Source organism: Hyla sarda, chromosome 10 (assembly GCF_029499605.1).
Source record: "Hyla sarda isolate aHylSar1 chromosome 10, aHylSar1.hap1, whole genome shotgun sequence".
Classification (NCBI taxonomy): domain Eukaryota; kingdom Metazoa; phylum Chordata; class Amphibia; order Anura; family Hylidae; genus Hyla; species Hyla sarda.
In genome coordinates this window covers 5,966,508-5,991,256 of record NC_079198.1, presented here as the reverse complement: position 1 = coordinate 5,991,256, position 24,749 = coordinate 5,966,508, and the positions used below count along the sequence as shown (strand labels likewise).

Genomic DNA, 24,749 nt, shown 5'->3' with positions numbered 1-24,749 from the left:
TCTGCTCAAATTAAAGCCCATAGACTTCTATGGGATTCAGCATTCCCATTCACACTTCTGAATTTCCGCCTGCGAATGGAATGCGGAATCTCATAGAAATCTATGGGCTTTAATTTGAGGTGGAATTCTGCCGTGTGAATAGACCCTTAAAGGGGTATTCCAGTAAAAAACATATTTATTTTTTTATTTTTTTTATGAACTGGCTCCGGAAAGTTAAACAGATTTGTAAATGACTTCTATAAAAAAAAAATCTTAATCCTTCCACTAGTTATTAGCTGCTGAAGTTGAGTTGTTCTTTTCTGTCTGACCACAGTGCTCTCTGCTGACACGTCTGTCTGTCTCAGGAACTGTCCAAAGTAGGAGCAAATCTCCATAGCAAACCTCTCCTGCTCTGGACCGTTCCAGATACAGACAGAGGTGTCAGCAGAGAGTACTGTGGTCAGAAAGAAGAGAACATCTCCACTTCAGCAGCTGATAAGTACTGTTTTTTTTTTTTTTTTTTTTTTTACAGAAGTCATTTACAAATCTGTTTAACTTTCTGGAGCCAGTTGATATAAAAAAAAGTTTTGGAATGCCCCCTTTAAGAACATTGGACGTAAATGTCCTGATCCTCTAGGAGTCTTTGCGCACCAGGATGTACATTTTTCACCGGAACGTTGCTGGCATTATGCATTGCAGATCCTGGCTGCTGTTCATTATTAATCCTGAGATGCCATGATCAATACAGATCACGGCATCTGTGGCAATGTGGTACTTTTAATGGATGATCCGATCATCCAAGATGGTGGACGGAGTTCCCCTCACCTGCTTCCACCAGTTTCTCAGGGTCTGACATCGAGTTTCTCAGGGTCTGACATCGAGCAGACCAGAGAAGAAGATTGCCAATAATACTGATCAGTGCTATGCCTATGCATAGCACTGTTCAGTATATGCAATGCAATCTAATGATTGCTATAGATAGTCCCCTATGGGGACATAAAAAGTGTATAAAATTTTTTTTTGAAAAAGCCCCTCCCCAATAAAAATTTAAATTGCCCCAAAAAGCGTAAAAATAACATAAAATAAACATATTTGGTATTGCCGTTTGCGCAAATGTTAAAACTATCAAAGTATAATGTAACTGATCCCTCATACAGCCCTGTATACGGGAAGATGAGAAAGTTATAGGTGGTCCAAATAGGGCGACTTTAAACAAACAGAAAAGAATGTAACCATGGGGATCATTTTAATCACATTGACCCACAGAATAAAGAAAATATGTCATTTTTACCGTAAAGTGTACGGCGTGAAAACGAAACTTACAATATTTTCAGTTTCCTTTTCAATTTCCTCACACTAACAATAATTATTTGGGTTTGCCGTACACTTTATGGTAAAATGAGTGATGTCATTACAAAGTACAATAAACCGAGCCCTCACATGGGTCTGTGGATGGAAATATAAGAGAGTTATGGCTCTGAGAAGGCGAGGAGGAAAAAAACGAAAACGCAAAAATAAAATTGGCTTTGTCCTTAAGGGGTAGAAGGGGTTCTCCACCATAAGGTGATTTTAGTAAGTACCTGCCATGGACATACTTAGGAAGGATCTGTGTTGGTCTTGGGGCTGTATTGTGAGATTACCATAACACTGTGACTATCTTTTTGTGAAATATTTCCTGTTGGAGTTCCCTACCTCCAACTACAAGTCCCAGGATTCCTTGTTTGTAAGTGTGAGGTCACTTTTCTTTCTCCCACACATCAGCCACCCCAACCATTAAAACACACCTGTGCTCCCTTCCATGCAATAGACCAGTGTTTTCTAACCAGGGTGCTTCCAGTTGTTGCAAAACTACAGAATGATCTCCTCCCTACCCATTGAAGCACAGACAGGTTACTCTGAACACCTGACTAGGGATTTAATGTCTCGGGCCACACTGCAGTCTGGGAAAACCTGAGACAACGCTCATTTTGTATTCTGTCAGTCAAATAAAAACAATTCCTGGAATACCCCTTTAACTAGACTGTATAAGTGGATCGCCTATCTCACTGTGTAATGCTATGCCATAGGCACTCCATTATACAGTGAATAATGCAGTCGCATAATTTAACACAGTGTTTCCCGACCAGGGTGCCTCCAGCTGTTGCAAAACTACAACTCCCAGCATGCCCAGACAGCCTTTGAGATGATGTAGGGGGTGTGAGGGGGTCCAGGATGAGATGATGTAGGAGGTGCGAGGGGGTCTAGGTTGAGATGATGTGGGGGAATCCAGGACATGAGACAGTTTGGGGGATGTGAGATGGTCCAGGATGTAAGTGATGGAGGATGTGAGATGGTCCAGAAATTGGAGATGTAGGGTTTTGAGGTGTTCGGGGATTTGAGATTATGTGGAGTATGTGAGGAGGTCCGGTACATGATGTGAGGAGGTCCGGTACATGATGTGAGGTGGTCCGGTACATGATGTGAGGTGCTCCAGGACATGATGTGAGGCGGTCCGGGACATGATGTGAGGTGGTCCAGGACATGATGTGAGGCGGTCCAGGACATGATGTGAGGCGGTCCGGGACATGATGTGAGGCGGTCCGGGACATGATGTGAGGCGGTCCGGGACATGATGTGAGGCGGTCCGGGACATGATGTGAGGCGGTCCGGGACATGATGTGAGTGCTCCGGGACATGATGTGAGGCGGTCCGGGACATGATATGAGGCGGTCCAAGACATGATGTGAGGCGGTCCAGGACATGATGTGAGGCGGCGGTCCGGGACGTGATGTGAGGCTGTCCGGGAGATGATGTGAGGCGGTCCGGGACATGATGTGAGGAGGTCCGGGACATGATGTGAGGCGGTCCGGGACATGATGTGAGGCGGTCCGGGACATGATGTGAGGCGGTCCGGGACATGATGTGAGGCGGTCCGGGACATGATGTGAGGCGCTCCGGGACATGATGTGAGGCGCTCCGGGACATGATGTGAGGCGGTCCGGGACATGATGTGAGGCGGTCCGGGACATGATGTGAGGCGGTCCGGGACATGATGTGAGGCGGTCCGGGACATGATGTGAGGCGGTCCGGGACATGATGTGAGGCGGTCCGGGACATGATGTGAGGCGGTCCGGGATATGATGTGAGGCGGTCCGGGACATGCTGTGAGGCGCTCCAGGACATGATGGGAGGTTGTAAAGGACATGATGTGAGGAGGTCCGGGACATGATGGGAGGCGGTCCAGGACATGATGTGAGGCGCTCCGGGACATGCTGTGAGGTGGTAAAGGACATGATTCACAGATTATCGGTATCGGCCCTAAAAAATCAATATCGGTGGATCCCTAATATATACAGCCCTGTATCTGTCCTATTCTATACCGTATGTGTATGTATGTATATATATATATATATATATATATATATATATATATATACAATCCACATTAAAGCGGCACCTCCGAATTCCTGCTCTGTATGGGTGCCAGCCCTTAGACCTCGGTGCTCCGGTCCGTTTTTCAATAGGATAAATGTAGGCAGCACACCAAAGATTGGGCTAAATCAAAGTGCTTTTATTCCAAGGAACAAGACAAGGTTGTCTTGTTCCTTGGAATAAAAGCACTTTGATTTAGCCCAATCTTTGGTGTGCTGCCTACATTTATCCTATATATATATATATATATATATACACAGTCTTGTATCTGTCCTATACGATATATACAGTCCTATACTATACCATATGTATTCACAGAGGAAAATGAAATGCCAGGTGAAATACAGCATGATAAGTTAAACTCCCCAGTACAGGTCACCTGTCTAACCCAGGAAGAAGTACAGGTCACCTGTCTAACCCAGGAAGAAGTACAGGTCACCTGTCTAACCCAGGAAGAAGTACAGTGCTGCCTACAAAAAAATCTAAATAGACAAATTGTAAAAATGACACCTTCTCTTTATTCTGTAGGTCCATACGATTAAAATGATACCCTACTTATATAGGTTTGATTTTGTCGTACTTCTGAAAAAAAACATAACTACATGCAGGAAAATTAATGTGTTTAAAATTGTCATCTTCTTCTGACCCCTATAACTTTTAAAATTTTTCCACGTATGGGGCGGTATGAGGGCTCATTTTTTGCGCCGTGATGTGAAGTTTTTATTGGTACCATTTCTGTTTTGATCGCTTTTATTCCTTTTTTCATTATATTATGTCCCATACTATACCAAATATATATATATATATATATACAGCCTTTATCTGTCCTATACTATACCATATATATATATATATATACAGCCGTTATCTGTCCTATACTATACCATATATATATATATATATATACAGCCTTTATCTGTCCTATACTATACTATATATATATATACAGCCTTTATCTGTCCTATACTATACCATATATATATACAGCCTTTATCTGTCCTATACTATACCATATATATATACAGCCTTTATCTGTCCTATACTATACCATATATATATATATATATATACATACACAGCCTTTATCTGTCCTATACTATACCATATATATACAGCCCTGTATGTGTCCTATACTATACCATATATATTCTGTGTATATAGCTGTGTGTCTGTTGCCCTATACGGTAGTAGACGCAGCGGCCGGCGTCTGTAGTAACACGTACGTCCTGGTGGTTGTAGTTTTGTCTCTTCCTGTAGTGTCAGTGAATGGATTCCTTGTATCTGGGAAACTTGTTCAACCTGTTCAGGTGTCTATTGTTTTTTGTTGCTGGATTTAACTCCGTGCTATAGAAGTATATACAGTATATGGTGCGGTATAGTCTGTATACATCTATATTGTGTCTGTATGGAGTATATACAGTATATGGAGCGGTATAGTCTGTATACATCTGTATTGTGTCTGTATGGAGTATATACAGTATATGGAGCGGTATAGTCTGTATACATCTGTATTGTGTCTGTATGGAGTATATACAGTATATGGAGCAGTATAGTCTGTATACATCTGTATTGTGTCTGTATGGAGTATATACAGTATATGGTGCGGTATAGTCTGTATATATCTGTATTGTGTCTGTATGGAGTATATACAGTATATGGAGCGGTATAGTCTGTATACATCTGTATTGTGTCTGTATGGAGTATATACAGTATATGGAGCGGTATAGTCTGTATACATCTGTATTGTGTCTGTATGGAGTATATACAGTATATGGAGCGGTATAGTCTGTATACATCTGTATTGTGCTTGGATGGAGTATATACAGTATATGGAGCGGTATAGTCTGTATACATCTATATTGTGTCTGTATGGAGTATATACAGTATATAGAGCAGTATAGTCTGTATACATCTGTATTGTGTCTGTATGGAGTATATACAGTATATGGAGCGGTATAGTCTGTATACATCTGTATTGTGTCTGTATGGAGTATATACAGTATATGGAGCGGTATAGTCTGTATACATCTGTATTGTGTCTGTATGGAGTATATACAGTATATGGAGCGGTATAGTCTGTATACATCTGTATTGTGCTTGTATGGGGTATATACAGTATATGGAGCGGCATAGTCTGTATACATCTGTATTGTGTCTGTATGGAGTATATACAGTATATGGAGCGGCATAGTCTGTATACATCTGTATTGTGCTTGTATGGAGTATATACAGTATATGGAGCGGTATAGTCTGTATACATCTATATTGTGTCTGTATGGAGTATATACAGTATATAGAGCAGTATAGTCTGTATACATCTGTATTGTGCTTGTATGGAGTATATACAGTATATGGAGCGGTATAGTCTGTATACATCTATATTGTGTCTGTATGGAGTATATACAGTATATAGAGCAGTATAGTCTGTATACATCTGTATTGTGTCTGTATGGAGTATATACAGTATATGGAGCGGTATAGTCTGTATACATCTGTATTGTGTCTGTATGGAGTATATACAGTATATGGAGCGGCATAGTCTGTATACATCTGTATTGTGTCTGTATGGAGTATATACAGTATATGGAGCGGTATAGTCTGTATACATCTGTATTGTGTCTGTATGGAGTATATACAGTATATGGAGCGGTATAGTCTGTATACATCTGTATTGTGCTTGTATGGGGTATATACAGTATATGGAGCGGTATAGTCTGTATACATCTGTATTGTGTCTGTATGGAGTATATACAGTATATGGAGCGGTATAGTCTGTATACATCTGTATTGTGTCTGTATGGAGTATATACAGTATATGGAGCGGTATAGTCTGTATACATCTGTATTGTGCTTGTATGGAGTATATACAGTATATGGAGCGGTATAGTCTGTATACATCTATATTGTGTCTGTATGGAGTATATACAGTATATAGAGCAGTATAGTCTGTATACATCTGTATTGTGCTTGTATGGAGTATATACAGTATATGGAGCGGTATAGTCTGTATACATCTATATTGTGTCTGTATGGAGTATATACAGTATATAGAGCAGTATAGTCTGTATACATCTGTATTGTGTCTGTATGGAGTATATACAGTATATGGAGCGGTATAGTCTGTATACATCTGTATTGTGTCTGTATGGAGTATATACAGTATATGGAGCGGTATAGTCTGTATACATCTGTATTGTGTCTGTATGGAGTATATACAGTATATGGAGCGGTATAGTCTGTATACATCTGTATTGTGCTTGTATGGGGTATATACAGTATATGGAGCGGCATAGTCTGTATACATCTGTATTGTGTCTGTATGGAGTATATACAGTATATGGAGCGGCATAGTCTGTATACATCTGTATTGTGCTTGTATGGAGTATATACAGTATATGGAGCGGTATAGTCTGTATACATCTATATTGTGTCTGTATGGAGTATATACAGTATATAGAGCAGTATAGTCTGTATACATCTGTATTGTGCTTGTATGGAGTATATACAGTATATGGAGCGGTATAGTCTGTATACATCTATATTGTGTCTGTATGGAGTATATACAGTATATAGAGCAGTATAGTCTGTATACATCTGTATTGTGTCTGTATGGAGTATATACAGTATATGGAGCGGTATAGTCTGTATACATCTGTATTGTGTCTGTATGGAGTATATACAGTATATGGAGCGGCATAGTCTGTATACATCTGTATTGTGTCTGTATGGAGTATATACAGTATATGGAGCGGTATAGTCTGTATACATCTGTATTGTGTCTGTATGGAGTATATACAGTATATGGAGCGGTATAGTCTGTATACATCTGTATTGTGCTTGTATGGGGTATATACAGTATATGGAGCGGTATAGTCTGTATACATCTGTATTGTGTCTGTATGGAGTATATACAGTATATGGAGCGGTATAGTCTGTATACATCTGTATTGTGTCTGTATGGAGTATATACAGTATATGGAGCGGTATAGTCTGTATACATCTGTATTGTGCTTGTATGGAGTATATACAGTATATGGAGCGGTATAGTCTGTATACATCTATATTGTGTCTGTATGGAGTATATACAGTATATAGAGCAGTATAGTCTGTATACATCTGTATTGTGCTTGTATGGAGTATATACAGTATATGGAGCGGTATAGTCTGTATACATCTATATTGTGTCTGTATGGAGTATATACAGTATATAGAGCAGTATAGTCTGTATACATCTGTATTGTGTCTGTATGGAGTATATACAGTATATGGAGCGGTATAGTCTGTATACATCTGTATTGTGTCTGTATGGAGTATATACAGTATATGGAGCGGCATAGTCTGTATACATCTGTATTGTGTCTGTATGGAGTATATACAGTATATGGAGCGGTATAGTCTGTATACATCTGTATTGTGTCTGTATGGAGTATATACAGTATATGGAGCGGTATAGTCTGTATACATCTGTATTGTGCTTGTATGGGGTATATACAGTATATGGAGCGGTATAGTCTGTATACATCTGTATTGTGTCTGTATGGAGTATATACAGTATATGGAGCGGTATAGTCTGTATACATCTGTATTGTGTCTGTATGGAGTATATACAATATATGGTGCGGTTGGGTTCCTCCTAATACAAGACAATGCTAGACCTCATGTGGCTGGAGTGTGTCAGCAGTTCCTACAAGGGGAAGGCATTGATGCTATGGACTGGCCGCCCGTTCCCCTGAATCGGACTGAGCACATCTGGGACGTCTCGCTCCATCCACCACAGACTGTCCAGGAGTTGGCGGATGCTTTAGTCCAGGTCTGTGAGGACATCCCTCAGGAGACCATCCTCCACCTCATCAGGATCATGCCCAGGCGGGGAGGTCATACGGGCACGTGGAGGCCACACACACTACTGAGCCTCATTGGGACTTGTGTTAAGGACATTACATAAAGTTGGATCAGCCTGTGGTGGGGTTTTCCACTGTGATTTTGAGTGACTCCATATCCAGACCTCCAGGGGTTGATACATTTCATTTCCAGTGATAATTTTTGTGGGATTTTGTTGTAGAGACGAAAGTATTTCATACGATTAGTTCATTCAGATCTACGATGTGTTATCGCAGGGTTACCTTTATATTTTTGAGCAGTGGATATACAGTCATGGCCATAATGTTGTCCCCCCTGAATTTTTTTCACGAAACTGAAGTAATTCTCACAGGAAAGGATTGCAGTAACACAGGTTTTCCTATAGACATGTTTATTCCCTTTGTGTATATATATATAGATCTCCTCTCCTCTGTATATATATATAGATCTCCTCTCCTCTGTATATATATATATATAGATCTCCTCTCCTCTGTATATATATATAGATCTCCTCTCCTCTGTATATATATATATATTGCAGTAACACATGTTTTCCTATACACATGTTTATTCCCTTTGTGTATATATATATAGATCTCCTCTCCTCTGTATATATATATATAGATCTCCTCTCCTCTGTATATATATATAGATCTCCTCTCCTCTGTATATATATATAGATCTCCTCTCCTCTGTATATATATATATATTGCAGTAACACATGTTTTCCTATACACATGTTTATTCCCTTTGTGTATATATATATAGATCTCCTCTCCTCTGTATATATATATATAGATCTCCTCTCCTCTGTATATATATATAGATCTCCTCTCCTCTGTATATATATATATTGCAGTAACACAGGTTTTCCTATACACATGTTTATTCCCTTTGTGTATATATATATAGATCTCCTCTCCTCTGTGTATATATATATAGATCTCCTCTCCTCTGTATATATATATATATATATATTGCAGTAACACATGTTTTGCTATACACATGTTTATTCCCTTTGTGTGTATTGGAACTAAACCAAAAAAGGAGGGAAAAAAAAGCAAATTGGACATAATGTCACCAAACTCCAAAAATGGTCCGGACACAATTATTGGCCCCTTTCATAATTGTGGATAAATAAGTTTGTTTCCAGCATGTGATGTTCCTTTATACTCACCTGGGGCAAGTAACATGTGTGGGCAATATAACAATCACACCTGAAAGCAGATAAAAAGGAGAGAAGTTCACTTAGTCTTTGCATTGTGTGTCTGTGTGTGCCACACTAAGCATGGACAACAGAAAGAGGAGAAGAGAACTGTCTGAGGACTTGGGAACCAAAATTGTGGAAAAATATCAACAATCTCCAGGTTACAAGTCCATCTCCAGAGATCTAGATTTGTCTTTGTCCACAGTGCGCAACATTATCAAGAAGATTACACCCCCCGGCCCTGTAGATAATCTCCCTGGGCGTGGACAGAAGAGAAAAACTGATGAAAGGTGTTACCGCAGGATAGTCCGGATGGTGGATAAGCAGCCCCAAACAAGTTCCAAAGATATTCAAGCTGTCCTGCAGGGTCAGGGAGCATCAGTGTCAGCGCGAACTATCCATCGACATTTAAATAAAACAAAACGCTATGGAGGAGACCCAGGAGGACCCCACTATGGAGGAGACCCAGGAGGACCCCACAATGGGGGAGACCCAGGAGGACCCCACTATGGAGGAGACCCCGGAGGACCCCACTATGGAGGAGACCCCGGAGGACCCCACTATGGAGGAGACCCCGGAGGACCCCACTATGGAGGAGACCCAGGAGGACCCCACTATGGAGGAGACCCAGGAGGACCCCACTATGGAGGAGACCCAGGAGGACCCCACTATGGAGGAGACCCAGGAGGACCCCACTATGGAGGAGACCCAGGAGGACCCCACTATGGAGGAGACCCAGGAGGACCCCACTATGGAGGAGACCCAGGAGGACCCCACTATGGGGGAGACCCAGGAGGACCCCACTATGGAGGAGACCCAGGAGGACCCCCACTATGGAGGAGACCCAGGAGGACCCCACTATGGAGGAGACCCAGGAGGACCCCCACTATGGAGGAGACCCAGGAGGACCCCACTATGGAGGAGACCCAGGAGGATCCCACTATGGAGGAGACCCAGGAGGACCCCACTGCTGACACAGAGACATAAAAAAACAAGACTACATTTTGCCAAAATGAACTTGAATAAGCCAAAATCCTTCTGGGAAAACGTATTGTGGACAGATGAGGCCAAGATAGAGCTTTTTGGTAAAGCAAATCATTCTACTTTTTACCGAAAACGTAATTAGGCCTACAAAGAAAAGGACACAGTACCTACAGTGACATATGGTGGAGGTCAGTGATGTTTTGGGTTGTTTTGCTGCCTCTGGCACTGGGGGCCTTGATTGTGTACAAGAAATCATGAAATCTGAGGATTACCAATGGATTTTGGGTCGCACTGTACAGCCCAGTGTCAGAAAGCTGGGTTTGTATCCGAGATCTTGGGTCTTCCAACAGGACAATGACCCCAAACATACGTCAAAAAGCCCCAGAAATGGAGACAACAAAGCGCTGGAGAGTTCTGAAGTGTCAGCAATGAGTCCAGATCTAAATCCCATTGATCACCTGTGGAGAGATCTTATAATTACTGTTGGGAAAAGGCGCCGTCCAATAAGAGACCGGGAGCAGTTTGTAAAGGAAGAGTGGTCCAACATTCCGGCTGAGAGGTGTAAGAAGCTTATTGATGGTTATAGGAAGAGTGCTCCAACATTCCGGCTGAGAGGTGTAAGAAGCTTATTGATGGTTATAGGAAGAGTGCTCCAACATTCCGGCTGAGAGGTGTAAGAAGCTTATTGATGGTTATAGGAAGAGTGCTCCAACATTCCGGCTGAGAGGTGTAAGAAGCTTATTGATGGTTATAGGAAGACACTGATTTCACTTATTTTTTCCAAAGGGTGCAACCAAATATTTAGTTTTCTTTCTGTCCCTGCCTATTTCCCATCCATCCCTAACCCCCTCCCTGCCTTTAAATTTTTTTAAACTATATTAAAAATAGCTTTTTGTCTGCCTGGCAGTGTGCTCACTACCAGGCAGACTTCCCCGGCAGGCGTGACCTCACTGATGCCTGCTGGGGCTGACTTCCGCCCTTAGTTCATCTACACAGGGTGCCTCCAGCTGTTTCACCAATACAACTCCCAGCTTACCCTGACATCTATTGGATGTCAGAGCATGCTGGGAATTGTAGTGGGGAAAAAACTGTAGTCACCCTGTGTTAAAAACAATACCCTTCCATGGCCGCGGCGCAACCCGAACCCCGCCCCCGTGGCGCAATGCGAAAGCTGCCTGTCCCCCCCCCCCCCTGAACCCCGCTACCCGATCCCCGCCGCGCAACCCTCTCCCCCAATGACGACATACCATAGTGCAGGACAGCAGCGACGGAATGCCGGGAGGCAGGGCCAGTGTGGAGGCCAGGGAGCAGGGGAGCCAATGCACCCTTCTCCTGTTGTCAGCGCTCGCTCCCGCCTGTCTGATTGACAGGCAGGGAGCGAGCGCAGCCTGAATGAATTCGGACCGATTGCCCGGCCGCCATCGGTCTGAATTCAGGCGTGATGTCTTGCCAGGCTGCAGCCGGCCACTAGGAGGGAGACCCCTAGTGGCCGGTTTTCAAATGTAAATTTCACCTTTATAATAAAAAAAATATAATGAAAATATATTAGAGATATGTTGTAGTACATAAGTACTACAACATATCAAAAAATAAAAGTTGGTGACAGTGCCCATTTAAGGGGCCAATAATTGTGTCCAGACCATTTTTGTAGTTTGGTGACATTATGTCCAATTTGCTTTTTTTCCTCCTTTTTTTGGTTTAATTCCAATACACACAAAGGGAATAAACATGTGTATAGCAAAACCTGTGATACTGCAATATATATATACAGAGGAGAGGAGATCTATATATATATATACAGAGGAGAGGAGATCTATATATATATATATATATATATATATATACACACACACAAAGGGAATAAACATGTGTATAGCAAAACCTGTGTTACTGCAATATATATATATACAGAGGAGAGGAGATCTATATATATATACAGAGGAGAGGAGATCTATATATATACACAAAGGGAATAAACATGTGTATAGCAAAACATGTGTTACTGCAATATATATATATACAGAGGAGAGGAGATCTATATATATATACAGAGGAGAGGAGATCTATATATATATATATATACACAAAGGGAATAAACATGTGTATAGCAAAACCTGTGTTACTGCAATATATATATATACAGAGGAGAGGAGATCTATATATATATACAGAGGAGAGGAGATCTATATATATACAGAGGAGAGGAGATCTATATATATATACACACAAAGGGAATAAACATGTGTATAGCAAAACATGTGTTACTGCAATATATATATACAGAGGAGAGGAGATCTATATATATATATATATATATATATATATATATATACAGAGGAGAGGAGATCTATATATATATATATATATATATATATACAGAGGAGAGGAGATCTATATATATATACACACAAAGGGAATAAACATGTGTATAGCAAAACATGTGTTACTGCAATATATATATACAGAGGAGAGGAGATCTATATATATATATATATATATATATATATATATATATATATATACACAAAGGGAATAAACATGTGTTACTGCAATCCTTTCCTGTGAGGAATACTTCATTATATAGAAATATTTCAGGGGGGACAACATTTACGGCCCTGACTGTATATGGGGTAATGACCACATATGTGATACACAGGATCTCTACATTGGTGATACAGAAGATGATGTCTGTATGTGAGATTTTTCTTGAAAAATTTTAGGGGTGCCAACATTTACAGTCAAAATTACATATATATTTCAGTATTGTGTGGCCTGTATATATATATATATATATATATATATATATATATATATATATATATATATAGTCTGTATTAGACTCTTAGATATGTGTCTTCTTGTATCCTCTCCATAAGCGATAATAAGCTGGATGGATCTCCGGACCGATTGTTACAATGTATTTGGGCAGAAAAAAAGCAAACAAACACATCAGACTTTTATATTGCTTATACTTGGTTCAAAATGCTCAATAAATCTCCAAAAACAGTTTTTAGCATTATTGTATAGTGCTGCGCATAGTTGTCTAGGGTTACATTTAGTTATAAAATTCTGTCTGTAGTTGTATAGTGCTACTCATAGTTGTTTAGAGCTGCGCATAGTTATGTAGTGCTGCGCATAGTTATGTAGTGCTGCGCATAGTTGTTTAGAGCTGCACATAGTTATGTAGTGCTGCACATAGTTATGTAGTGCTGCGCATAGTTATGTAGTGCTGTGCATGGTTATGTAGTGCTGCGCATAGTTATGTAGTGCTATACATAGTTATGTAGTGCTCCGCATAGTTGTTTAGTGCTGCGCATAGTTATGTAGTGCTGCACATAGTTATGTAGTGCTGCACATAGTTATGTAGTGCTGTGCATGGTTATGTAGTGCTGCGCATAGTTATGTAGTGCTGCGCATAGTTATGTAGTGCTGCGGATAGTTATGTAGTGCTGTGCATAGTTATGTAGTGCTGTGCATAGTTATGTAGTGCTGTGCATAGTTATGTAGTGCTGCACATAGTTATGTAGTGCTGCGCATAGTTATGTAGTGCTGCGCATAGTTATGTAGTGCTGCGGATAGTTATGTAGTGCTGTGCATAGTTATGTAGTGCTGTGCATAGTTATGTAGTGCTGCGCATAGTTATGTAGTGCTATGCATAGTTATGTAGTGCTATGCATAGTTATGTAGTGCTGCGCATAGTTATGTAGTGCTGCGCATAGTTATGTAGTGCTGCGCATAGTTATGTAGTGCTGCGCATAGTTATGTAATGCGGCGCATAGTTATGTAGTGCTATGCATAGTTATGTAGTGCTGCGCATAGTTATGTAGTGCTGCGCATAGTTGTGTAGTGCTGCGCATAGTTATGTGGTGCTGCGCATAGTTATGTAGTGCTGCGCATAGTTATGTAGTGATGCGCATAGTTATTTAATGCTGCGGATAGTTATGTAGTGCTGCGGATAGTTATGTAGTGCTGCGCATAGTTATTTAATGCTGCGGATAGTTATGTAGTGCTGCGCATAGTTATTTAATGCTGTGGATAGTTATGTAGTGCTGTGCATAGTTATGTAGTGCTCCGCATAGTTATGTAGTGCTGCGCATAGTTATGTAGTGCTGCGCATAGTTATGTAGTGCTGCGCATAGTTATGTAGTGCTGCGCATAGTTATGTAGTGCTGCGCATAGTTATGTAGTGCTGCGCATAGTTATGTAGTGCTCCGCATAGTTATGTAGTGCTGCGCATAGTTGTTTAGAGCTGCACATAGTTATGTAGTGCTCCGCATAGTTATGTAGTGGTATACATAGTTATGTAGTGCTGCGCATAGTTATGTAGTGCTGCGCATAGTTGTTTAGAGCTGCGCATAGTTATGTAGTGCTGCGCATAGTTATGTAGTGCTGCGCATAGTTGTTTAGAGCTGCACGTAGTTATGTAGTGCTGCACATAGTTATGTAGTGCTGCGCATAGTTATGTAGTGCTGTGCATGGTTATGTAGTGCTGTGCATAGTTATGTAGTGCTATACATAGTTATGTAGTGCTCCGCATAGTTATGTAGTGCTGCGCATAGTTGTTTAGAGCTGCGCATAGTTATGTAGTGCTGCGCATAGTTATGTAGTGCTGCGCATAGTTGTTTAGAGCTGCACATAGTTATGTAGTGCTGCACATAGTTATGTAGTGCTGCACATAGTTATGTAGTGCTGTGCATGGTTATGTAGTGCTGCGCATAGTTATGTAGTGCTGCGCATAGTTATGTAGTGCTGCGGATAGTTATGTAGTGCTGTGCATAGTTATGTAGTGCTGTGCATAGTTATGTAGTGCTGTGCATAGTTATGTAGTGCTGCACATAGTTATGTAGTGCTGCGCATAGTTATGTAGTGCTGCGCATAGTTATGTAGTGCTGCGGATAGTTATGTAGTGCTGTGCATAGTTATGTAGTGCTGTGCATAGTTATGTAGTGCTGTGCATAGTTATGTAGTGCTGTGCATAGTTATGTAGTGCTGTGCATAGTTATGTAGTGCTCCGCATAGTTATGTAGTGCTCCGCATAGTTATGTAGTGCTGTGCATAGTTATGTAGTGCTCCGCATAGTTATTTAATGCTGTGGATAGTTATGTAGTGCTGTGCATAGTTATGTAGTGCTCCGCATAGTTATGTAGTGCTGCGCATAGTTATGTAGTGCTGCGCATAGTTATGTAGTGCTGCGCATAGTTATGTAGTGCTGCGCATAGTTATGTAGTGCTGCGCATAGTTATGTAGTGCTGCGCATAGTTATGTAGTGCTCCGCATAGTTATGTAGTGCTGCGCATAGTTGTTTAGAGCTGCACATAGTTATGTAGTGCTCCGCATAGTTATGTAGTGCTATACATAGTTATGTAGTGCTGCGCATAGTTATGTAGTGCTGCGCATAGTTGTTTAGAGCTGCACATAGTTATGTAGTGCTGCGCATAGTTATGTAGTGCTGCGCATAGTTGTTTAGAGCTGCACATAGTTATGTAGTGCTGCATATAGTTATGTAGTGCTGCGCATAGTTATGTAGTGCTGTGCATGGTTATGTAGTGCTGCGCATAGTTATGTAGTGCTATACATAGTTATGTAGTGCTCCGCATAGTTGTTTAGAGCTGCACATAGTTATGTAGTGCTGCGCATAGTTATGTAGTGCTGAGCATAGTTGTTTAGAGCTGCACATAGTTATGTAGTGCTGCACATAGTTATGTAGTGCTGCGCATAGTTATGTAGTGCTGCGCATGGTTATGTAGTGCTGCGCATGGTTATGTAGTGCTGCGCATAGTTATGTAGTGCTGCGCATAGTTATGTAGTGCTGCGCATAGTTATGTAGTGCTGCGCATAGTTATGTAGTGCTGCGCATAGTTATGTAGTGCTGCGCATAGTTATGTAGTGCTGCGCATAGTTATGTAGTGCTGCGCATAGTTGTTTAGAGCTGCACATAGTTATGTAGTGCTGCGCATAGTTATGTAGTGCTGCGCATAGTTGTTTAGAGCTGCACATAGTTATGTAGTGCTGCGCATAGTTATGTAGTGCTGCGCATAGTTATGTAGTGCTGCGCATAGTTGTTTAGAGCTGCACATAGTTATGTAGTGCTGCGCATAGTTATGTAGTGCTGCGCATAGTTATGTAGTGCTGCGGATAGTTATGTAGTGCTGTGCATAGTTATGTAGTGCTGTGCATAGTTATGTGCTCCGCATAGTTATGTAGTGCTCCGCATAGTTATGTAGTGCTGCACATAGTTATGTAGTGCTGCACATAGTTATGTAGTGCTGCGCATAGTTATGTAGTGCTGCGCATAGTTATGTAGTGCTGCGGATAGTTATGTAGTGCTGTGCATAGTTATGTAGTGCTCCGCATAGTTATGTAGTGCTCCGCATAGTTATGTAGTGCTCCGCATAGTTATGTAGTGCTCCGCATAGTTATAAAGTGCTCCGCATAGTTATAAAGTGCTCCGCATAGTTATGTAGTGCTGTGCATAGTTATGTAGTGCTGCGGATAGTTATGTAGTGCTGTGCATAGTTATGTAGTGCTGTGCATAGTTATAAAGTGCTCCGCATAGTTATGTAGTGCTGTGCATAGTTATGTAGTGCTCCGCATAGTTATGTAGTGCTCCGCATAGTTATGTAGTGCTGTGCATAGTTATGTAGTGCTCCGCATAGTTATGTAGTGCTGTGCATAGTTATGTAGTGCTCCGCATAGTTATGTAGTGCTCCGCATAGTTATTTAGTGCTGTGCATAGTTATTTAGTGCTCCGCATAGTTATGTAGTGCTGTGCATAGTTATGTAGTGCTGCGCATAGTTATGTAGTGCTCCGCATAGTTATGTAGTGCTCCGCATAGTTATGTAGTGCTGCGGATAGTTATAAAGTGCTGTCTGCATAGTGCTGCCCTATTGTGGGGCTCATCCTTATTTCGGTGCAGGGCCAGGATTGTGCCACTTATTTCCATGGTGACTATTTCTGTTGCACAGCCATATATCACGGCGGTAGAATCCCGTTTCCGTGCAGTGGATTTTATCAGATTTGGTGTGTGAATAGGCGGCTGGGAGAAGTGTACGGTCAGGAGGATTTCTTTATCTCGCGTTCTAAAAGAATATTTAAAAAAATATTGAATGTGGAATTGACGACTGCAGTGGCCCTGTGGGTGGATGGGATTTTTATGGTACATGACCCCATAAAATGTGTCCGGGTATGTATATAGGGAGAAGCTGGGCGCTGTATCCACCTATGTTGAACGGATGGTCACCTGCCGGGTGCTGACATGACGTCATTCTGCTCGGTCACCTGCCGGGTGCTGACATGACGTCATTCTGCTCGGTCACCTGCCGGGTGCTGACATGACGCCATTCTGCTTGGTCACCTGCCGGGTGCTGACATGACGCCATTCTGCTTGGTCACCTGCCGGGTGCTGACATGACGTCATTCTGCTCGGTCACCTGCCGGGTGCTGACATGACTCCATTCTGTTCGGTCACCTGCCGGGTGCTGACATGACGCCATTCTGCTTGGTCACCTGCCGGGTGCTGACATGACTCCATTCTGCTTGGTCACCTGCCGGGTGCTGACATGACACCATTCTGTTCGGTCACCTGCCGGGTGCTGACATGACGTCATTCTGCTTGGTCACCTGCCGGGTGCTGACATGACTCCATTCTGCTTGGTCACCTGCCGGGTGCTGACATGACACCATTCTGTTCGGTCACCTGCCGGGTGCTGACATGACGTCATTCTGCTCGGTCACCTGCCGGGTGCTGACATGACACCATTCTGCTCGGTCACCTGCCGGGTGCTGACATGACACCATTCTGCTCGGTCACCTGCCGGGTGCTGACATGACGCCATTCTGCTTGGTCACCTGCCGGGTGCTGACATGACGCCATTCTGTTCGGTCACCTGCCGGGTGCTGACATGACGCCATTCTGTTCGGTCACCTGCCGGGTGCTGACATGACGCCATTCTGTTCGGTCACCTGCCGGGTGCTGACATGACGTCATTCTGTTCGGTCACCTGCCGGGTGCTGACATGACACCATTCTGTTCGGTCACCTGCCGGGTGCTGACATGACGTCATTCTGCTCGGTCACCTGCCGGGTGCTGACATGACGTCATTCTGCTCGGTCACCTGCCGGGTGCTGACATGACACCATTCTGCTCGGTCACCTGCCGGGTGCTGACATGACGCCATTCTGCTTGGTCACCTGCCGGGTGCTGACATGACGCCATTCTGTTCGGTCACCTGCCGGGTGCTGACATGACGCCATTCTGCTTGGTCACCTGCTGGGTGCTGACATGACGCCATTCTGCTCGATCACCTGCCGGGTGCTGACATGACACCATTCTGCTTGGTCACCTGCCGGGTGCTGACATGACGCCATTCTGCTTGGTCACCTGCCGGGTGCTGACATGACGCCATTCTGCTCGATCACCTGCCGGGTGCTGACATGACGCCATTCTGCTCGGTCACCTGCCGGGTGCTGACATGACGCCATTCTGTTCGGTCACCTGCTGGGTGCTGACATGACGCCATTCTGTTCGGTCACCTGCCGGGTGCTGACATGACGCCATTCTGCTTGGTCACCTGCTGGGTGCTGACATGACGCCATTCTGCTTGGTCACCTGCTGGGTGCTGACATGACGCCATTCTGTTCGGTCACCTGCCGGGTGCTGACATGACGCCATTCTGTTCGGTCACCTGCCGGGTGCTGACATGACGCCATTCTGCTCGGTCACCTGCCGGGTGCTGACATGACGCCATTCTGTTCGGTCACCTGCCGGGTGCTGACATGACGCCATTCTGCTCGGTCACCTGCCGGGTGCTGACATGACGCCATTCTGCTCGGTCACCTGCCGAGTGCTGATATGACGCCATTCTGTTCGGTCACCTGCCGGGTGCTGACATGACGTCATTCTGCTCGGTCACCTGCCGGGTGCTGACATGACGCCATTCTGCTTGGTCACCTGCCGGGTGCTGACATGACGCCATTCTGCTCGGTCACCTGCCGGGTGCTGACATGACGCCATTCTGTTCGGTCACTTGCCGGGTGCTGACATGACGTCATTCTGTTCGGTCACTTGCCGGGTGCTGACATGACACCATTCTGCTTGGTCACCTGCCGGGTGCTGACATGACACCATTCTACTTGGTCACCTGCCGGGTGCTGACATGACGCCATTCTGTTCGGTCACCTGCCGGGTGCTGACATGACGTCATTCTGCTCGGTCACCTGCCGGGTGCTGACATGACGTCATTCTGCTCGGTCACCTGCCGGGTGCTGACATGACGCCATTCTGTTCGGTCACCTGCCGGGTGCTGACATGACGTCATTCTGCTCGGTCACCTGCCGGGTGCTGACATGACGTCATTCTGCTCGGTCACCTGCCGGGTGCTGACATGACGTCATTCTGCTCGGTCACCTGCCGGGTGCTGACATGACGCCATTCTGCTTGGTCACCTGCCGGGTGCTGACATGACGTCATTCTGCTTGGTCACCTGCCGGGTGCTGACATGACGCCATTCTGCTTGGTCACCTGCCGGGTGCTGACATGACGCCATTCTGCTTGGTCACCTGCTGGGTGCTGACATGACGCCATTCTGCTTGGTCACCTGCCGGGTGCTGACATGACGCCATTCTGCTCGGTCACCTGCTGGGTGCTGACATGACGCCATTCTGCTTGGTCACCTGCTGGGTGCTGACATGACGCCATTCTGCTTGGTCACCTGCTGGGTGCTGACATGACGTCATTCTGCTCGGTCACCTGCCGGGTGCTGACATGACGCCATTCTGCTCGATCACCTGCCGGGTGCTGACATGACGCCATTCTGCTTGGTCACCTGCCGGGTGCTGACATGACGTCATTCTGCTCGGTCACCTGCCGGGTGATGACATGACACCATTCTGCTTGGTCACCTGCCGGGTGCTGACATGACACCATTCTGCTCGGTCACCTGCCGGGTGCTGACATGACGTCATTCTGCTTGGTCACCTGCCGGGTGCTGACATGACGTCATTCTGCTCGGTCACCTGCCGGGTGATGACATGACACCATTCTGCTCGGTCACCTGCCGGGTGCTGACATGACGCCATTCTGCTTGGTCACCTGCTGGGTGCTGACATGACGCCATTCTGCTTGGTCACCTGCCGGGTGCTGACATGACGTCACTGCCGGGTGCTGAGGTGATGCCGTTCCACTCACTACAGTTTAGTTTGATGTTTTGAGGCGTCTGTAGCTGGATAATAGGTGAGGAAACGTTATTGGGGAGCGCGGCACTGACTATTTCATGCAGCTGTCAGGATTCCCGGCTCGGAGCGATCACTGATACCGGGAGGGAGGGGGCTGCGTCTGCCTGGATGGAGGGAAAACATCAGTATTCCCAGGGAGAGCGGAGCTGACACAAAGGCGTCCGAGCACTCAGGGGCGATGGATAAAGCGATTTGCATTTTATTAACAGAGACTGGATAAAGGCCCCCAGAGAGACGCTGTTCACACAGGAGCGGGGGAGGGAGCGGTGCCATCCACCAGGATTGTATGGAGACCGGACCTGATAAGGAGGAGGAGGGGGTGAAGTGGTGGAATTGGTGGCTGGCGCAGTGCGCGGGCTCTGGGATGAGACCTGCTCGCTGTACAGGGGCAACGACAACGGGAAACAAAGGTTCCCCCCCGGCCACCCAGCTCCTGATTTACCTTAAAACAATGTGCACTGGGATAGGCTGGGGGCGACAATGGGGCCATTTACCTCCTATGTAAAGCAGGAGCTGCATGTCACATTCGCTCCTGGTAATACCCTGTGGGAACGCTCCCTGAGGGCCGGGCCCCTGCGTTCAGACGTTTCATCCTCCATTACTATTACAGCCTTCTTGCCCACGTGGCATTCCTGAAGAAGCGGCCATTTTCCCCAGGCTCGTTGGCCGTCCACGTGGGCTGCGGTATAGCAGGTTTAACAGAACGCCGCACATACACTTCTGCCAGTCGCCATTGTTCCGGTGTCTCGTAGAGGTGCGCCCCCTCACGTATCCTGTGTCTCATTGTCCGGTCACGTTGTAGACATCATTTTCTACATTGAACCAGAGGCTTTTTTAGTTAGGACATCTGGCAGCTAGGGGGTTAATGGCTTCTGTTCATGGAGGGGCATGGAGCATTCTGCTCTGTGAATTTAGAAGTCGCCATCACAGTGAGTGTCAGTCGTAAAACGACTCGTGGCTTAAAGGAAAGGCTGTAACGTAGCAGAGCAGAACGTGTTGCCCCCCGCCATGCGGATAATTACCGTTATTATAGTGTTTACAGAGACGGAACGTGTCGCGGGGCAATCAGTCAGGGACTGGAAGTAGTCGCCTCATCCATATTGGGGGGGGGGGGGCACAGATGCCACTCTCTACTGGTATCACCCTCTGTCAGGTGGGCAGTCATGTGACAGTTCTGGTGACCGCCTGAAATCACAGCAGTGACATCATTAGATAGTACGGCTGAAGTGGGTGGTGATATGTATGATGGATTGTTCTTCAGGTACAGTCATGGCCGTAATTGTTGGCGCCCCTGAGTATTCCTCACAGGAAAGGATTGCAGGAACACAGGTTTATTCCCTTTGTGTATTGGAACTAAACCAAAAAAGGAGGGGAAAAAAGCTAATTGGACATAATGGCCCTCATTTACTAAGAGTGGAGTGTAGGTTTCTTTGTGGGTTTTAATTCCCTACAATTTATTTTCCACGGTATTTACTAAGGTTTCCCTACATTTTCCACTTTCCCTGCATTTTGCTTTTTTTTTACACTTTCTGTTCTGATCTGTCAGGTTTTCCTCAGGTCAAATCCACAACATTTTATATGGAAACCTTAGTAAATATGTTGGGTTTTTGTGAAAATGTCGGGAACACGCCCCTTTTTGGAGACCACGCCCCTTTCCCCCTTTTCAATTCTGGAGCAAATTCTGGCGCAAAATCTGGCACAGACAGAATTTCTGGCTCAATGCGACAGAATCTGATGCACAACCTGACAAAACATGTCGGGTTTACAATAGTAAATTAGGGCCAATGTCACCAAACTCCCAAAATGGGCTGGACAAAATTATTGCCACTCTTAACTTAATATTCGGTTGCACACCCTTTGGAAAAAATAATTGAAATCAGTGTCTTCCTATAACCATCAATAAGCTTCTTACACCTCTCAGCCGGAATGTTGGACCACTCTTCCTATAACCATCAATAAGCTTCTTACACCTCTCAGCTGGAATGTTGGACCACTCTTCCTATAACCATCAATAAGCTTCTTACACCTCTCAGCCGGAATGTTGGACCACTCTTCCTATAACCATCAATAAGCTTCTTACACCTCTCAGCCGGAATGTTGGACCACTCTTCCTATAACCATCAATAAGCTTCTTACACCTCTCAGCCGGAATGTTGGACCACTCTTCCTATAACCATCAATAAGCTTCTTACACCTCTCAGCCGGAATGTTGGACCACTCTTCCTATAACCATCAATAAGCTTCTTACACCTCTCAGCCGGAATGTTGGACCACTCTTCCTATAACCATCAATAAGCTTCTTACACCTCTCAGCCGGAATGTTGGACCACTCTTCCTTTACAAACTGCTCCAGGTCTCTTATTGGACGGCGCCTTTTCCCAACAGTAATTATAAGATCTCTCCACAGGTGATCAATGGGATTTAGATCTGGACTCATTGCTGACACTTCAGAACTCTCCAGCGCTTTGTTGTCATCCATTTCTGGGGCTTTTTGACATATGTTTGGGGTCATTGTCCTGTTGGAAGACCCAAGATCTCGGATACAAACCCAGCTTTCTGACACTGGGCTGTACAGTGCGACCCAAAATCCATTGGTAATCCTCAGATTTCATGATGTCTTGTACACATTCAAGGCCCCCAGTGCCAGAGGCAGCAAAACAACCCAAAACATCACTGAACCCCACCATATTTCACTGTAGGTTCGGTGCTCTTTTCTTTGTAGGCCTCATTCTGTTTTCGGTAAACAGTAGAATGATTTGCTTTACCAAAAAGCTCTATCTTGGTCTCATCTGTCCACAAGACGTTTTCCCAGAAGGATTTTGGTTACTCAAGTTCATTTTGGTAAAATGTAGTCTTGCTTTTTCATGTCTCTGTGTAAGCAGTGGGGTCCTCCTGGGTCTCCTCCATAGTGGGGTCCTCCTGGGTCTCCTCCATAGTGGGGTCCTCCTGGGTCTCCTCCATAGTGGGGTCCTCCCGGGTCTCCTCCATAGTGGGGTCCTCCTGGGTCTCCTCCATAGTGGGGTCCTCCTGGGTCTCCTCCATAGTGGGGTCTCCTCCATAGTGGGGTCCTCCTGGGTCTCCTCCATAGTGGGGTCCTCCTGGGTCTCCTCCATAGCGTTTCATTTCATTTAAATGTGGACAGATAGTTTGCGCTGACACTGATGCTCCCTGAGCCTGTATATGAGATGTGGGGTGATGTCTGTATATGAGATGTGGGGTGATGTCTGTATATGAGATGTGGGGTGATGTCTGTATATGAGATGTGGGGTGATGTCTGTATATGAGATGTGGGGGGGATGTCTATATGTGAGCTAAAGGGGGCGCCATCTATGTATGTAGGCCTCAGCCGTGTATCTCTTATACAGACCACCCCCTCTGTGTCCCCCATGTAGGCGTCTCCTTCTGATATACGACAACATATGAGATACTAGGCGTGACGTCTGTGTACTTGGAGGGGACATGACCCCCCCATCCTATACCACATTCTATACACGTCAGCACCGTATTGACCCCGTCACCCCAGGCCCGGTGTGACAGGTGAGGTTACTACCTCAGAGGATGGATTACGTTTGGAGAAGGGCTGCAATGCAAAGCAGGGTCTGTAAATGTGTTGACCTTTTTTGTGTTGTCAGGCGGAGGGATATTATACACATAACGCTCAGAGTATAAAAACCAGGGGGGTGAATACTATAGAAGGGGGTACATACTTTCTATAGGGAGCACTGTACGGAGGAGGATGTCATTGCTTTACCTGGCACATAGTGAATCGGCAGCGTTGGAGGAAGCGCCATCCGCTGCTGTCACCACACGAGCAGATGTTGACGGATAAATATTTATTTAGCATGTTTGGTGATAAATTCAATCCTATAAACATTCATCAGATTCGCAATACGTGAGAAGCTAATTGGAATAGTCTGTAATCTGCCGCGGCGTCTGCTCCCACAGATTAACACCCTGCATGCTGCATCATCAGCCGAGTGGGATGAGAGCGGGGAATCGTGGGGTCCTTACATGTCTCTGGGGGGGGGGGGGTGGAGGTGTAGGAGGACACTTACCCCTATGCTGGGTAGGGTG

General features: G+C 44.7%; 1 protein-coding gene across 6 annotated transcripts in view; it reads left to right on the top strand.

The window, feature by feature from the left end:
• Positions 1-24,749, top strand: part of EPHB2 (EPH receptor B2) — a 119,133-nt gene that overhangs the window by 15,817 nt on the left and 78,567 nt on the right. Inside the window, exon 1 of one of the 6 annotated variants that reach the window (XM_056544772.1) lies at positions 23,142-23,269. The exons of the other annotated variants lie outside the window; for them this stretch is intronic. The gene's annotated coding sequence lies outside the window, so the exon portion shown is untranslated. Of the gene's footprint in view, positions 1-23,141; positions 23,270-24,749 lie in introns of those variants that run through there. 6 annotated transcript variants of the gene reach the window in all.